Source organism: Physeter macrocephalus, chromosome 8 (assembly GCF_002837175.3).
Source record: "Physeter macrocephalus isolate SW-GA chromosome 8, ASM283717v5, whole genome shotgun sequence".
NCBI lineage: Eukaryota > Metazoa > Chordata > Mammalia > Artiodactyla > Physeteridae > Physeter > Physeter macrocephalus.
This window is the reverse complement of record NC_041221.1, coordinates 143,329,801-143,348,162: the sequence shown is the minus strand read 5'-3', so window position 1 is coordinate 143,348,162 and position 18,362 is coordinate 143,329,801. Positions and strand designations below refer to the sequence as shown.

General features: G+C 40.0%; 1 protein-coding gene across 1 annotated transcript in view; it reads right to left on the bottom strand.

The window, feature by feature from the left end:
- Positions 1–16,641, bottom strand: part of SPINK5 (serine peptidase inhibitor Kazal type 5) — a 134,275-nt gene extending 117,634 nt beyond the window's left edge. The window contains exons 1-2 of the mRNA XM_055086822.1: positions 16,526–16,641; positions 16,086–16,176 (exon numbers count right to left, since the gene is read on the bottom strand). The gene's annotated coding sequence lies outside the window, so the exon portion shown is untranslated. The remainder of the gene's footprint in view (positions 1–16,085; positions 16,177–16,525) is intronic.
- Positions 16,642–18,362: the final 1,721 nt, after the last annotated feature.

Here is an 18,362-nt window from a genome sequence, read left to right as displayed (position 1 = left end):
AGAATATTTACACCACAGAAATTGGCAAAAGTTACAAATGAAGGCTCTCGCTCTCTCTCTTTTTTCTTTTTGAGAAGAAATTTACCAACACACCTCTGCTCCATAGCACACATCATTTGAACACCCTCCCTCTCTTATTTTCATCAATGCTGAATTACTTTCTGTTCCCTAATAAGCCATGCTATTCCTTTGCCTAGAACACTGTTTTCCTTCTTCTCTTTCCCTGACTCTAATCCTATGAATGTTTCAAGTTTTAATTTTTGTATGACTTTCTTCCTGACCTTCAGTGCCTTCTAACTTTCATCCCTGCAAGGCTGGGTGAGATATCCCACCCCAACACCACACCCCCCATAGCACACCAGGCTTTCCCCTCCCGAGGCAGTGCTGTAAGTACCCTACTACTGGCCAGATTATGTCACTTGACTACAAACTACTCAGGTGCAGAAACTCCTTATTTTTTTATTTTAATACCATTCTCTACCATGTGTCTGACATCTACTGAAGGATCAATATTTGGTAAATAAACATGGTGAATGACAGAGTTAAGAAGGTCCCCAGGGACAAAATCCCTGAAAAACAGGACTTTTAACTTATTTATATTCAGAGGTGTGATACCAGGAATTGGGAAAATCATTCTCAAACCATAAAAGAACCCAAGGGAAGAAAAAGACAAAATGAGGGTCTTAAGAAACAGGGATGTCAGTTTATTTCTGGTTCTAGCCCAAGGATGACAAACAGTTATTTAGATGGCACCACTACCTATTACCAAGGGCATGAGATCCCCGTTTGATCTATACACCCTTCTCTGCTGAGCCCAGGAGACTCCTCCATGCCAGCGCCACTGTCATCAATCAAAGCCAGCATCTAAAGTGAAACTCATTTGCCAACCCAGAGGAAGTCATGTGACACAACGAATACTGCCTTCCTCCTAGAAGCCTTTCTGCCCTACTTTCAAGTATCTCACCAGGTTGCTTGCTCCCTTTTGGAGTCAGGATTGAAACTAAGAGAAGTGAAGAGGCGTAGGAAGAGGAAGTAAGGAAGCTGCATGGAAGGGGAAACTTCAAAAAGAGGATGTTAAAAAAAAAAAAAAAAAAGAGGATGTTAGGGAGGGCCCCCTGTAATCTGTTCTCATATTCCTCCTCCCCTTTCCTGTCTTCCCTTGAGTTTCTTCTTCTTCCTTCTTACTAATTCTCTCCGTGATTGTTTTCCCTTCTGTCCATCTCATTCCAGCTTTTGAGTCGTTGTTTACCTTTTCTCTCTGCGGCAGCTTCTCATTTCTTCTCTGTTCCCTTTTCTGACCTCCCCATCCTCCCTTTCTCCTCTGCCATCCTCGGTCTTTCTCAACTTTTGTTTTTTACCTTTCCTCCTGCCTTTTAACAGTTTCCACTATCTCTCTCCGAATCGTTTTTCTTCTGTCTCATTTCCCTCTCTCTCTGTCAATTAGATTCTAGAAGAATTAATTACCTTTATTTTGGACACCATTTTCCTCCTCTTTCCCTGGCCCTACTTCTGCTTATCCTTCAAGTTTTACCTTCTGTATCACTTACTTTCTGACATCCATTCCCTTCAATTTTTATAAAGGAAAAAATTTCTTTAGAGCACATTTTTCCCCCTAATAGATCTTTCAACTAAAGAGCAAAATATTTTACTTAATCTAAAGGCAATAGATTAAAAAAAAATTGTATCACATACATAGTAATGTAATCTTGCAAATTATTTTCCAGCTGGCTTTATAAATTTTGCATATATTCTAAATGGACAATTTCATCAATCATAGTTCCTTTTAAATTAAAGCCTAACAAGCAGTGGCACAAAAAGAAAATTAATCTTGTCATTTCTTGAGCATTTACTATGTACACATCATTCAATATATTACTCAGATTTAAAGCCTTTGATTTTCCTATCTATCTTTACACGTAATCTGATTTCTAAAGATGTTTCATGGGAAATATTGTTTTTAAGTGAGCACAGGCTAATTAGAGCATTTACATTTTTACTACCTGTTAGGGAACCTTGACTACCTGTAGTTCTTGGGTAGAAAAATTATGTGTGACCTCCTAGTGGTCTTTGATTGGCTTTCTTAATGAATGTCTGTGCTTTATCTCTCATTAGTTTAGAAATATAAAAATGTAATGCTGAAAAAAATGTAATGCTCTTTCTTAAAAAATGGAACACAAAAATTCTGAGTTAAAGTGTCATTACTAGGAAGAGGCAGGTCATCATTGGCAAGGCATTCTGCAGAGGGTGGAGAAGCTTGGTTAATCTTGTTTTAGCAGAGAGGCATCAGTGTTTCCTCAAAGTCTGTCACTCCAGTGGCTGACCAAGTGCAAAAACAAGCTTAGAGATAACAAACAAAACAAAAGAAATTCAGCAAATCTCTTAAGGAAATCCCCAGTTACCAGACCAGAAAAAAACAGAAACATCCTACAGAGAACTCTCTTATTTCCACCAAAAACTTACTACAGAAGAGCAATTAGGGAATATTAAGTTCAAATCCTCCACTTTACTAGGAAACACTTTGGTTATAATTAAGAATATGAGCTTTAGAGATAAAAAGACTTGGGTTTAAATTGTCACTCGGAAACTCACAAGCTGTGTTCTAAGCTAAAATAACACCTGAATATCAGGTTGCTATAAGCATTAAATAGGTGAGGCTCATAAAGGTACGGCAACATAAGAAATGTTCAATCAATATTAACTATAAGTTCCAGAGAAGGAAAGGGTATTTCTTGAAGTCACATACTTGTCGAAGAGCAAGTTTAAGGCCAGCTCACCGTCAAATTGATTTTTATGCCAATGCTCTTTCAATTCCCTGAGATCATTAAACTATGGCCCGTGGGCCAAATGTGGCCTCTTATCTGATTTTGTAAATGAAGTTTTATTGGAACACAGCCACACTCATTCAGTTAGGTACTGTTGATGGTTGCTTCAGTGCCAACATGGCAGAGTTAAGTAGCTGCAAACTGCAGAGCCAAAAATGTTTACTAAAAATCCTTTACAAAAAAGTTTGCTGAACCTTGTGACTAGGACTTGATTTCAAGTCTAGATCACTTAGGGAGACTGAGTTAGCTTTACTATAATCCTCCCTTTACCCTTAGGGGTCTTACTGAAAAAGGTAAAGATTTATTGGTGAATTCTGACCTTCCCAAGTCTGAGTTTTGGTAGCTTAAACCAAAAACAAAAATAAAACAAGCAGGATAGTAATTTGCTTCCTGTAATGAATAGACTTCAGATTCAAAAGGGTGTTCAGAGTTACTCATTCAGGTCTTCCAATTCCATGCAAATCTCAAATTTCTACCCTATTTTGCTCTCTACCAATTTGAGAATCTCTAAATGCAGTTAAAATTTATAGGCACCCCTCTTCCCCATGCAGCTATGTTTTCTTTATCAGGGTCAAGGAATGACAGTGCTAAATCTGTCCTTAGCCCCCTCTTTGCCCAGATGGAGAAACTGATGTCCAGACACGGACACTCTCTTGTCATAGATCCCAAGCACAGTGGTTTCTTTTATCATTAAACTAAAACTGGCCCCATGATTTACTTTATGTTGCTCAACTATTTAGAGTTCCAGTGGTGGCAAGTAAGATCACAGATTTAGAATTTTACAATAAGAATTGTATCCTTTATTAATTTTTTTTTGGCTGCACTGTGCAGCTTGCAGGATCTTATTTCCCCTGCCAGGGATTGAACCCCGCCAGGGTAGTGAAAGCACCGAGTCCTAACCATTGGACTGCCAAGGAATTCCTATTAAATTATTTTTTAACTGCTTTGCTGGGAGAAAGAAAGTCAGTGCTCACCAGCCAGGGATGAGAACTAACCACCTTATTTGAGTTCCTTAAAATATTAAAGTTATAGACTTACTTTCACACACAATTATAAATAATCCTCTGAGATTGCCTTTTTCACCAAGAGATGAGAAGTGGCCCTAATGGACTCAAAAGTAAAGGAGACCGCATGACACTGGGAAAAGGGAGAGGAAGGTGGGCCATGCAGCCATGAGCAGCAAAGTTCAAAGAGGTACTTGGAAATGTTGCTAACAATATACATTTGGAAGAAATGGTGAAATTTATCTGGAAAAAAAATTATGATCTATAAAAGGGTTACATTACATTTGACCCTTGAACTACAAGAGTTTGAACTGCATGGGTCCACTTATATGCAGATTTTTTTCACTAAATTTGTACTCCATACAAATTATACTACATAATCTGAGGTTAGTTGAATGTGCATATGCAGAACCATGAATACAGAGGGCCAACGGTAAAGTTATACATGGATTTTCGACAGTGTGAAGGGTTGGCACCCCAGCCCCTGCATTGTTCAAGGGTTAAATGTATTTATTAAGGATATATCTTTAGTTGAGACTTTAAAACTCCAGCCCCTCAACCACTCCCACCCTCATTATTGACAAAAGGCACTGTCATATATTCTGCAGGGCTGATGGATTGATTTCTTTATCTGTGATTCACCGGTCTGTGGATATACAATAACATATTCACATCTATATGTCCACTAGGCTATAAATTTTATAGTGATGATATAATTGTTCATCATCCCAGTCAGGTCCTCCTCTGACTCCTGAGCTCTCTTAGGGTCAATCAACAAAGATGAACACTTGAGAATCTCTCCTATCTCTGGTATCCAGATTCAATCAGTGACCAAATCTTTTTAGTGTTTCCCTCTGAGTTATTTCTTAAACCTATCCTCCACTTTCTATTTCTATGATATCACTCCAGTTCAGACTACCAGTAGTACATGTCACATTATTTCTCATCTGCGTATGGTCCCTCCTAATTCTAATCCTGTCAAACTACCACCAAACCAATATTCTTAAAAACAATTTTGATCAGGTACCTCTCCTGCTTAACTACCTACAATATATCTCCTTTAAAGGCCAAACTTTTAATCAGGCATTCAAGCAACATTCTTTCCAATCCCATTTCTAGGATTTTTTTTTTACTCTTTGAAAACAAGGAGCAATTGCCAGCGTTTCATATGTCTGCATGTGTCAGGGAAGAAGAAATTTTCCCTTCTAGATTCTTTTGGCTGGTCTAAAAATTAAATTGACATGAGATAGATTAACAGGAGAAACATCAAACAAAAGTCGAAAAACATGAATATACAGGAGAGACCCAGGTAAAATGAGTAACTTGTCCAAATGGTCAAAGACTGCACCTTAAATACCATCTTTAGCTAAAGGCAAAAGAGGATGTTCGGGGTTGTAGTTTGGGACTTCAAAGGGGAGGAAGGTAATTTACACGGTGATGGAAAAGCAAATGTTTAGTAAAAAAATGTTTGCTGACCATGCAGAGACAATTGGACACAGAGTGGACTCTGATATCTAGGTCTTGCCTGAGTTTCCCCCTCACCACACCTAGCCCATATTCTTTGTAGACATCTCTGATGATAGCTCTATTCCTGGAACAGGCCTTTTATCTAAATTAGTTAGGCAGCCAAGGGGGAGGTAGAAAGAAAGACCTCCTTAGTCTTCTGGTTCTTAAAAATAATCAGCCTAAATCAATCCTCATGCCAAAGAGACACAATTTGGGGTGGCAAATTTGGTTCTCCTACAGGGACAAATGGAGGAGATGGACATAGTGAGAAGTTAGGAAAAACCATCTGTCTTTGGTGCTATTAGATTTGTGCTTTTCCTGATCAATACCACAAGTCCTGAAGTTATTTGTTCTGTCACTAAACCTTGATTGGCAGTACCTTGAGATCTGCTGTAGAGGCCACAGAATAATAGCTTTTCTCTCTAAATTAAAATTGCCTCAGGCAGTAAAATCTTAGAGGTTACCTTTGAAGCAATTAATTTGCAAATCTGTTGTTCCATTTATAAAACATTTTAAATTAACCATATTTTAAAAATCACTTTGTCAACTGAAAGAAAAATGCACAATATTAAGAGTTGTAGGTTTCAGTTTTATTCAAGGACCTTACTGAGGACAATAAGCTGGGAAACAGCCTCTCAGTAGCTCTGAAGGAATTGCTCCAAAAAGGTAGGGGGAGAAGCCAATATATATATGATTTTTGGCTAGGGAATACATTCAGTCAAGCACACATCTTGGTAAAAGAAAACTGCTAGTCACAAGGAACAGATATCTCAGTCAATGATTTCAGTTCTATTCTATGTGTGGGAAGATGAAAGAATTTGGGTTTATTAAAATTCTTCCTGAGCTATACATCTAACTATCTAAGGGGCCTGTTTTTCCAAAGCACAGAGTGCCTCATTCTGCTTTTCGTCTTGAATTCCTTTCAGGGTGCACTGTCTGTCAGTGACTGAAATAGCTAATGACTTAATCCTTGTAGAACTGGATGGTGGGCAACATTCTTTATTTTACAACTTTTAAATAGCCTCTGAAAAATACTTGATTGATAACTTTTTAAAATGTAGTCAATAAAATACCCTAAAATTTTCAAAACTATATTTACAAACTTAATTTCCCTTTCAAGTATTTTAATTCTTTGATTTAACAAATAAATAATTTTTCAGTACTAATGAATTTTCGTAAATTTAGCAAACTGGATAAACTTAACTGTCTTAGATATTGCAATTCTGAGAATAATACAGCAAAATATCAACGTGAAGGGATAAATATAAATCAATTATTCAATTAACCATTTCAAATCTATTTATGAGGTTATAATTTCAATGAACTAAACTTCCTTGTTTATTATAAATATATGAAATTACAAATATGCATACCCTACTCTTTCTTTTGAGATATAACTGGCATACCCTAAATATTTTAAATGTACAATTTCATAATTTTGGACATATGTATATGTATGTAAAACCATTACCACAATCAATGAAATAAACATGTCCATCACCCCCCAAATTTTCTCATGCCTCTTTGTAAAGAATTCTCAAAACTCAATAATAGGAACAGGATTTCAAGCCAAATTGAAAAATGGGGAAAAGATTTGAACAGATATTTGACCAGAAAGAAACAATTAGCCCATAAGCACATGAACATATGCTTGGCATCATTAATAACTGGGGAAATGAAAAGTACAACCACAATTAGATACTCTTACACACCTAATCGAGTGACTATACAGTAAGTCCCCTACACACAAACCTTCAAGTTGTGAACTTTCAAAGATGCGAACGTGCGTTCACATGTCCAATCACATAAGTTGGTTCACGTGTCTGGTGTACATTGTCACATGTGTGCATCCTCTGCAAATGGTTGTGCTATTGTGTACTTTACTGTACATACTGTATAGAGTACAATAGTATAGTATCTTTATTTCAAGCCCAGGATGTCTGGAAGCAAGTGTAAATGCAGCAGTGATGTAGCTGGTACTGTACCATTCTTTTCAAGGTACTGTACTATAAGATTAAAAATGTTTTCTTTACTGTTTGTGTTTGTTTTTTATGTATTATTTGTATGAAAAGTACTATAAACCTATTACAGTAGAGTGTTATATAGCTGATTGTGTTAGGTGTGTACCTTGGCTAACTTTGTTGGACTTACCAACAAATTGGACTTACAAATGCGCTCTCGGAACGGAACTCGTTCGTATGTACGGGACTTACTGTAATTAAAAAGATTGACTATACTGAGTGTTGGAGAAGATGTGAAGGAATTGGAACTCTCATATACAGCTTCACTGATACACAGTGGTACTGCAGAGTGGAACACCACTTAAAAAAATAATTTGGCAGTTTCTTTAAATAGTTAAGCTTATACCTACTATTTCTAGCCATTCTCCTCCTAGGTACTCAAGACAAATGAAAGCATATTTTTATGTAAAGACTTGTGCTGGAATGCTCAAAGCAGTTTTATTGTAATAGCCAAATACTGGAATCAACTCAAATGTCCAACAACATTTGACGGAATGTATCAGCAGTCTGGGGAGGGAGGTAGGAGTGGGAGAGATAAGTTACAAGGGCCTTAAAGAAAAGTTTGAAAGTTATGGAGATATTCATTGTTTTGATTGAGGTGACGGTTTGATGGGTGTATGCATGTGTCAAAATCTATCAAGTTATGTACTCTTAACTATGTGCAGTTTATTGTCTATCAATTATGCCTCAATCAAGTTTTTAAAAAATAAAACAATTGATCCAGTGCCAGTTAAAAAGCCTTTCATTTTTATTGCAGAGGATCAAGAAGATCCTCATTTTTTGGCTGTCAAGGAACACCTGTAAAAACAGATAAAACTTTAAAAACAATTTACGACTCATGTCAAAATTAGACCTTGTTTCATATATTTGTTACTACCATTCTCACTTTTTAGATTATATGGAAACCACATGTATCAATGGGGATATGGCAGGTGATGCTGCATTGCAAACAATCCTAAAATCTCAGTATCTTTGAACTATAAAAGTTATTTTTTAAAACATCACATGTCCATTGTGGATCAGGGACTCAGCTTATTTTATGACTCAGTGACCCAGGCTGAAGAGCACTCACAGTACTGAACGCTGCCAGGTAATACCCAGGCAGGGTGCTCTGGAGGGAACTTACAGTGAAATGCTCAGCCCAGAAGTGACAAAGCTCATCTCCACTCAAAACTCTTTAGACAGAGGAGCTAAGGCATAAGGTCCCACTCAGCTCAAGAGCTGATTCACACCCGGAGCATGACAGAGCAGGACTGTGAGATTTCATCACACAACTCAGAAGGGCATGCAATTTTAAACTTACAAATTATTTACTTATGGAATTTTCCATTTAATATTTTTGGACTGCTCTTGAAATAGTTCACAATAATCCTAATTTATCTGTCATTATAAAGGAGTACTACAAAGAGAAGATAGCCTTCTGTTTTTGTTTGTTTTCTGTGTTTTGCTTTTCATTATGTTTTGCTTCACTGTTCAAAATCTAAAATTCTCATTTATTGAACTGAATGTCAGGGATCTTCAGGGTTAGTGTATACTGATGAAGAATCATGTCTCCCTTTTGTGTTGGTCACCAGTTTCATTCACCTACCATATCACATTCTTTCCTTTCTTTCACTTTGAGCACACCTCAATTTAACAGAGTCCTGTTAACTCAAACTTAAGATTCTCTTTGGAATCCAGCACCTACTCTTTACTGCCATCAACACCACGTTAGTTCACATCCTCATTCTTCTCAAACCCAGGTCATATCAATTGTTTCTATAATGATTTCTGTGCTTCCAGTCTCTCTCCTCCTTCTCATCACACACAGGAGCACACACAGGAGCACACACAGGGTCATCTATTTGACATGAAAATATTATTGTTTCACTATTTTCTGAGTAATAAAGAACTGTAAAGGTCTTTAAGTAAGGGAAAGTTCACAATCATTAGGATTGCATAAATGTTCCTCTTAATCTTGCCCAGGAGACCCTGCCAGTCTCCTCTCCAGTAACTGTCCCTCACAACAACCTACACCCTCACACTAGTCTTGCCCCAAATACAGTAATTTCTTACAGGTCTCCTTGTCTTTGTTTGTGCTATCACCTGTGCTTGGAATGATTCCCTCCCCTCTGTCCATTTGACAAATTCCTGCCTAACTACTCAAATGTCTTCTTTGATGCCTCTTGACCTTCTGAAGTAGAGACATCTCTCCTCTCATGCCCATAAAATTGTGTGTTTTCTCTAACATGATATTAGTGATATGACACCTAGTCACATGTGTGAGTTTATACAGAGGTCTTCTTTACTAGTGTTAGCTTCTCAACGTCTTCACTATGTACTTTTCATCATCTTGCCCAATATATGTGATACCTATATATATGATATGCAGTATATGTGTTATTATATGCATCCAAGCCACAGTGCCTTGACCAGTGTCTCGTAATGAATGGATACAAGCAAAACATCCAACGAATGTTCATGGAATAAAAAAATGGGGTCCATGGCATTAATCCAAAGAAGTACCTGAACCATAAAGATCTTTATTTGAAATGCTAGAAAGTATTGGGTGCATTCTATAGGTAATGGGTTGGGATTTGGAGTATTTAAGAAATTTAACCAAGAAAAATACCTGATTTTATTTATTTTCTTTAGAATTTAACTTTGACAACTTTGCCAAATATGGATTAAAGAGGAAGGGTGAGGCTGGAGACCCAGGCGAAAAGCAATAGATCAGACCACTTTCAATTAAGTCAAGTAACCATGGAAATGGAAGGAATAGAAACAATGGTTATTCAGAAGGTAAATTTAATAGAATTTAGTGATTGATTGGATGTAGAGAGTGGATAGTGAAAAGGCAGAAAGGATTAAATTCCAGAGTTCTGGCAAGTTAGAATGAGTAGATAAAGATCCATCAACAACACCAGGGATATAAAAGGAAGGGCATATTTTAGGGGTAAAATTATCAGTTTTGGAAAGGTTGAATGAGAGATTTCTGAGATAGGCCTAGTTACTAAGTCACAACACCAAAATATTACAAGTGCTATACTAGGAATATGAATAAGGAAGGTTTTTGTTCAAAAATGAATTCAACATATGGCAAAAAGCATGACACATCCAACTACTTATAATACCGTGTAATAAATACTACTCTAACAGCTTAGAGTGCAATAGAAACAAAGGGAGGTAACAAATCAAATCAAATCTGATGAGAACTTCACAGTGCAGGTTAAGTTAGAGCTGGAGTTTGAAAAGTACATTCATTTTTGTAGGAGACAAAAGGGACCTGGTTCTGTCCCCACAGGGCTTGCAGTTGCTCAGAGTTGGAGATAGGTAATTAAACAGAATTGTCATTGGAATTATAATGCAGTGCAATAATGACAATATCAGTGCTGGTTGGGACAGGAGACATTTTAAAGAAAAAGGTCAATAAGAACAAAAATATTATAAGGCATACATCTCTATGACCATTCATATAGACATTCAGAAAGTAGACATCCAAGGCCTATATCTGGTATCCACTATTGAAACTAAATATTAAGAAATGTTATCCCATCCATGGAGACATTTGGGGAATACAGTGCACTGGGAAACATACAATGCTAGCAACAGAAATGAATCATTAGACTTTTGCTGAGCTTCCTTCACTTCTTGTCCAACCCATCAAAATAACACAGGCATCTGGTGAGTTCCTGCTTTTAACCATGTGATATACAATTCTTTCACTGTAATTGCAATAATTATTCTGTGAAAATGATTTTAATAGGCATCACATTTTCAGGAAGATGCTCGTTGAGCATTTCTTGAACATGAAGTTGAAAAAACAAAAGTTTTAATCTCATTTATCATGTCTTATAATTTTTTACTTTCTTTCTTTCTGATGGATGATTTCTCATATGAGTGTATTTTGCATTTTAAATCAGTACGTTTTCCCTAAATCTGATGGGGATCCACCTGCAAAGGGCACTCAAATTTCTCTCCAATTGGGAAATGATGGCACACTTAAAGTTTGCAATGCATCATTTTCTTGTAAAATAAGGTCTGATTGATCATTCATGAGGCAATCTGCTCAAGTAAGGAAAAAGAATGAAAGGATCACAGGGGCAAGTGGCATGTCTGCCCCTCTGTCTCACTTCTTCTGCTGGGCTGGCCATCGCAGAGGGGCAAGCTATCTGGCTTTCTGCACATGCAGCCCTTGAATTTGTATGTACTGGCCACACAGGTGCTCCTTCAGGCTTATCCTGCCCAGGTTCTGGGCCAATCATTGTCCTAGTCAAGAGAAGTATAAGGCTAAGGGACAAAGGGAGCCCTCCTGCTCCTACAACCCTAGGCTCCTTTCTAGTAGAGCATAATATAAGGGAAGTCTGAGCCTTCCACTCCAGTTCTGCCATTGCTTGGTTCCCCATGGAACTTAATGAGTAACTCCTACATTTGAACTTTAGTTAGCTTTTCTACAGAATCAGAAAATTGTACCACATGGTCTTTCAGTCTCTTCTGAACTGCAACATTTCTAATAGTTAAGAGTAGACGTGCTACAGTAAAATAAAAACAACCTGGATTCAAACCTCACCTCTGCTACTTACTCAAATGTGTTGATGAGCAAATTATTTAAAATCTGCACCTTGCTTCATACATCTTTAAAATGAGGATAACAATAGCACCTGTTTCATAGGGTTACTATATAGGTTAAAAGACACAATGCATACACAGCTCTTAGCACAGCAGCTGGTGTATAGTATTTGCTCAATAAATGTTGGCCGTTATCAATATTATGATTACCTGCTCTCCAGGGTTTTCCCCCAAATGTCAATTCATATTGGTTAGCCCTGTCTTCTGAAGCTACCCACAAACCTGAGTATAGTTCTACACCCTGTATGTGGCCAGAGCACCTAGACATATCAGAGCCCTCTTTTAAACTACCTTTGCAGCCCTCCTAGATTGTGTGCCCAACTCAACACAGGTATATCAAGTCTCAAAATCTCACCTCTTCCTACTCTACCCTGTTTCACTGAGAGCACTAGCCTTGGTTCTGACATAAGTCTGTGATGAATCCATCAGCTGGGCTCCTGGTAATGACTTCGACCACATATTGACATCATCCATCTGACAAACTGGGTTCAGAAACCCAGGGTTTTATTTCCCGTTCCCTGAACCGCACATTCCCATTCAGTCTTTTGCATTTTAGCTCCATGCTCTTCATCTACCCACTGCTCTCTGATGTTGTGCCGTCTGCTTTAGCACACAGCATTCTCTCTGTGCCATGGGAAACTTCCAATGAGCTCCTATGAGTGCTCTCAGGAGGGCCAGCCTCATTATCCATTAAGTCCCCTAATTTCTATTGCAAAAAATCCTTTCAGAAGCTACTTCCCTCTGAGGGGTTAGAACTGGCATGTATCATTTCTGTATTAGTTCTATAATCAGTAACTTTAAATTCCTGACACTTCCCTTGTCAGTCTTCACGAGTAAATCTCTTATTCATCATCACCAAGCAAAGTATAAAACAAATTGATCTAGCCTGCCTATTTCAGAGAAAGTTGACAATAATGATAACGATTATGATGAAAATTAGTAGGTAATACTTATGAGCACTCACTATTTTCCAATCTGCCAAGCTCTATGTCAAGCACTTTTCCTTCATTTTTATTTAATTCTCAAACAACACTAGGCGGTAGCTACTACTTTATCCCCATTTTAAGAGTGAAGAAATAAAACAGAGGGCTAGTGAGTTAAATTAGTGAAATTAATTCACCCAAGGTAACACGGCTAGTTAGTGAGTACCAGGATTCAAACACTGTTCTGTTTGACTTTAAAACCCACAAAGGAAAAGGAAAAAACACACATGCACATACCTAATTCTAACACGGATAGGTATTGCTAAGAGGCATAAGAGTAGTATTGGTAGAAGTTTGTAGGCGTCTAAAGAAGAATGAAACACCTTCCTGCTTAAAGGGGGAAAGTGGGAATGTGCATCTTTGGTATTTGAGCTTAGCTTTGAAAGATGGAGATAAATCAAAGGACTAGGAGAGAAAAAAGAGCAGGGACAGCATGGAGATAGGAAGCCATAGGACATATAAAGTGAACATCTTTATTTTTGACTGAAGCCAAGCTTACCCATAAATAAGTGATGAAAAAATCACTTTTGAAAGAAATACTGGGACCAGAATGTGGGATACCTTTAATATTAGGCTAAGGATGGCTTCTGAGTAAAGTTTTACACAGGAAAGAAATGCATTATCATATTATCATATTTGTGTTTCAGGGAGAGTCTTCAATTAGGGAATGAATGATGTAGTTTGAAGAGGGGAGAATATAGGCCGGGAGATGAGCTAAGTTGTTTCAACAGATTAGGTAAGACTTATGAGGGTCTAAACTGGGGTGGGGTGGGAGTGGATGACATTAGGAATGGCGAAGAGAGAACAAAGATGAAAGATGCTTGCTTCCAACATTGTATTAAATATAAAAGACTTTGTCTTCAAAAACTTCATAAGCTTCTTGGGAAGACAAGGTGTATAAAAAACAAAATCAAATTATTTAAAATTTGGTTAATAAGTGGCACAAGAATACAGTGGAAGAATATATCACCTAAGGTTGAAACTTCTGGGGAACATTGTTAATAGAGGAGGTAAATTGAACTTAACCAGGGAAACTTTGGCAGTGTCTGTACACCTATTTGATTGTCACAGCTAGAGGGAGAGTCCTACTGGCTGGCACCTAATGCATAGAGGCCTGGGATGCTGCCAAACATCTTAAAAAGCACAGGACAGCTTCCCCCAACCCTTACCCAACAAAACAATTACCGAGCCAAAAATGTCTATAGTGCCGAGATTGAGAAAGCCTGCTTTAAATGATTGCCAGGAATTTGACAGACATTGGGAAAGGTGACCCTGCTTCCTCATTGTAAAATGGAGCAATAAGAGCAATAGTATCTTCTTCATAGGGTTCATGACAAGCTTAAAGAAGATGCTGGTTAACTATTTATCATATGGTAAGTGTTTAATAAACCTCTATTGAATATCATCATTTTTTTCAAAAATGGGAAACTGAAGGGACAATAAATGAATTCATAATGAAAAATTTCAGCTCATCCGAAGTCACCATCTCTGTGCTACCAAGTCTAAAATATGTAACCTCCACTCTGACCTCCCTACCAGACTCCCTTCCCACCACATGCCTGCCATTTTCATTTGATTGTCTCACCATTTTTCCAAACCAAACCTTTATAAAATCTAACTCATAATCCCCTTACTAACTCACCTCATTGTTTGTAACAAAGACACATTCCCTTAGTTACTGAGTAAAAAGAAGACAATGAGTGTGATTCAGGAAAATTGTCTTCATGATTCCTGTCTGTTACTAATATGGTGTATTCTGTGCAGCATTAGCAGTTCTGTTTCTCTTCTTGGCCTCAACTTCCCAACTGTAAAGTTGAGAATGTTACCTGAGATGATCCAATAGGCTCCCTCCAGAACTAATATTTTTATCACTTGTAGTGAGACTTACTTTCTCTCTTTCTCTCTCTCTCTGCCAGATAATGCCAATAGTAATGTCAATTCTTTTCTGGAAATATCACTCACATCTGTCCACTTTCCCCCTGTTCCAACAGAAGCAGACCGAAGCTGGTGCTTGATGGTTTATAAAAGGTAATATTGCAACAAATTCCTAACTGGGTTTCCCCCCTCCAGCCTTTCTTTTCCAATCCACTCTACATGTCACATGAATCCTCTTTACACAAATCATTTATGCGCCACACCTGCTCAGAATTCTTTGATGGCTCCCAACTGCATGAGTCATTCACTAAAACTCTTCCACCTGGTACCCAAGGCTCTCCATGATCAAACCCAGTCCCCCTTTCCAGTCTCATCTCCCATGGCTCCCCTCCACATACTACTCTCTGATCCAGACATCCTTTTCTCCTCATCAACACTCTAGCATGACATATTCATTCCTTACATGTTTCTTACATTGTTATGCCCTCTGAAATGCTTTTATGCATATCCAACCATCCCACAAGTCATTCGGAAATATTAATCAAAGGCCTACTCAGACATAGCAAACACATAGAACATTATAGTGAGCAAAAAAAAGCATGGTTTCTGCCCTTACAGAGCCGGCAGCCTAGAGGGAGAAATGGACATTTCTCAAGTAGTCTCATAAGTAAATGTGAAATTGTAGCTCTGTCGAGTACTATAACTAAGAGGCACATTGTGCTATTGAGACAGACACACAAGAATACAGCCATTTTAGAAAAGGACCAGGGAATTGCCTTGGACAAAACAGGCCTTGGAAGCTAAAAAAACAAAGGCTCTGGGGGCCTGAGTCCAAGAGGAAAAAAAAAAAACGGGCTCGAAGGAATAAAAGATTAACTTTACCTCTGTTACAATAAGGAGTATACCTAATTGCCACAAGACAATAAGCTCAACTACAGAGTTTAACCTTATCCGTTCCTATGCTCTCTTGCAGAAAATTCTCATGCATTTCATTTCCCAAGAAAAAGCAGTCCCTATTCCTAATAGCTACCATGGAGCCAAGAGCTGCTGACCAAAAACGTTTGATGATTTCTGAAAATTATCAGTGATCAATGAGACAAACCCTCCCTATTGTTATTAAAGCAACTCGTCCCTCCTATTCAAGGAACTGGCATTTCTCCCTTGTGCACAAGTTATCTCTTTTAATAAAAAGCTTGCTTGCGGCTAGAGAGAAAGATGGCAGAAGAGTAAGACGCGGAGATCACCTTCCTCCCCACAGATACATACATCTACACGTGGAACTGCTCCTGTAGAACACCCACTGAATGCTGGCAGAAGACCTCAGACCTTCCAAAAGGCAAGAAACTCCCCCACGTACCTGGGTAGGGCAAAAGAAAAAAGAATAGACAGACACAAAATAATAGGGACAGGACCTGCACCAGGGGGAGGGAGCTGTGAAGGAGGAAAGGTTTCCACACACTAGGAACCCCCTTCGCTAAAGAAAAAAGAAAAAACAGAGACAAAAGAATAGGGACAGGACCTGCACCAGTGGGAGGGAGCTGGGAAGGAGGAAATGTTTCTACACACTAGAAGCCCCTTCGCTGTTGGAGACTGGGGGGGGCGGGGGGGGGAAGCTCCGGAGCCGCGGAGGAGAGCGCAGCAACAGGGGTGCGGAGGGCAAAGTGGAGAGATTGCCGCACAGAGGATCGGTGCCGACCAGCACTCACCAGTCCGAGAGGCTTGTCTGCTCACCCGCCAGGACGGGCGGGGCCTGGGAGCTGAGGCTCGGGCTTCGGGTGGATCCCAGGCAGAGGAATGGGGTTGGCGGCGTCAACACAGCCTGAAGGTGTTAGTGCACCACGGCTAGCCGGGAGGGAGTCTGGGAGAAGTCTGGACCTGCCGAAGAGGCAGGAGACCTTTTCTTCCCTCTTTGCTTCCTGGTGCGCGAGGAGAGGGATTAAGAGCGCCGCTTAAAGGAGCTCCAGAGACGGGCGCGAGAAGCTAAGGATGCTGCTGCCTCTACCAAGAAGCCTGTGTGCAAGCACAAGTCACTCTCCACACCTCCCCTCCCGGGAGCCTGTGCAGCCCGCCACTGCCCGGGTACCATGATCCAGGGACAACTTCCCCGGGGAGAACGCACGGCGCGATCCCAGGCAGAGGAATGGGGTTGGCGGCGTCAACACAGCCTGAAGGTGTTAGTGCACCACGGCTAGCCGGGAGGGAGTCTGGGAGAAGTCTGGACCTGCCGAAGAGGCAGGAGACCTTTTCTTCCCTCTTTGCTTCCTGGTGCGCGAGGAGAGGGATTAAGAGCGCCGCTTAAAGGAGCTCCAGAGACGGGCGCGAGAAGCTAAGGATGCTGCTGCCTCTACCAAGAAGCCTGTGTGCAAGCACAAGTCACTCTCCACACCTCCCCTCCCGGGAGCCTGTGCAGCCCGCCACTGCCCGGGTACCATGATCCAGGGACAACTTCCCCGGGGAGAACGCACGGCGCGCCTCAGGCTGCTGCGACGACATGCTGGCCTCTGACGCCGCAGGCTCACCCCGCATCCGTACCCCTCCCTCCCCCTGGCCTGAGTGAGCCAGAGCCCCCGAATCAGCTGCTCCTTTAACCCCGTCCCGTCTGATTGAAGAGCAGACGCCCCCCGGCGACCTATACGCAGAGGTGGGGCCAAATCGAAAGCTGAACCCCGGGAGCTGTGCGAACAAAGAAGAGAACAGGAAATCTCTCCCAGCAGCCTCAGGAGCACCGGATTAAAGCTCCACAATCAACTTGATGTACCCTGCATCTGTGGAATACCTGAATAGACAGCGAATCATCCCAAATTGAGGAGGTGGACTTTGGGAGCAAGATATATTATTTTTTCCCCTTTTCCTCTTTTTGTGAGTCTATATGTGTATGCTTCTGTGTGAGATCTTGTCTGTATAGCTTTGCTTTCACCATTTGTCCTACGGTTCTGTCCGTCCATTTTTTTTGTTGTTGTTTGTTTTTTTTACTTAAAAAATTTTTTTTCTTAATAATTATTTTTTTATTTTAATGACTTTATTTTATCTTACTTTATTTTATCCTCTTTCTTTCTATTTTTTCTCCCTTTTATTCTGAGCCATGTGGATGAAAGGCTCTTGGTGCTCCAGCCAGGTGTCAGGGTTGTGCCTCTGAGGTGGGAGAGCCAACTTCAGGGCACTGGTCCACAAGAGACCCCCCAGCTCCACGTAATATCAAACGGTGAAAATCTCCCAGAGATACCCATCTCAACATCAAGACCCAGCTTCACTCAATGACCAGCAAGCTACAGTGCTGGACACCCTATGCCAAACAACTAGCAAGACAGGAACACAACCCCACCCAGTAGCAAAGAGGCTGCCTAAAATCATAATAAGGCCACAAACACCCCAAAACACACCACCAGACTTGGACCTGCCCACCAGAAAGACAAGATCCAGCCTCATCCACCAGAACATAGGCACTAGTCCCCTCCACCAGGAAACCTACACAACCCACTGAACCAACCTTAGCCACTGGGGACAGACACCAAAAACAACGGGAACTACGAACCTGCAGCCTGC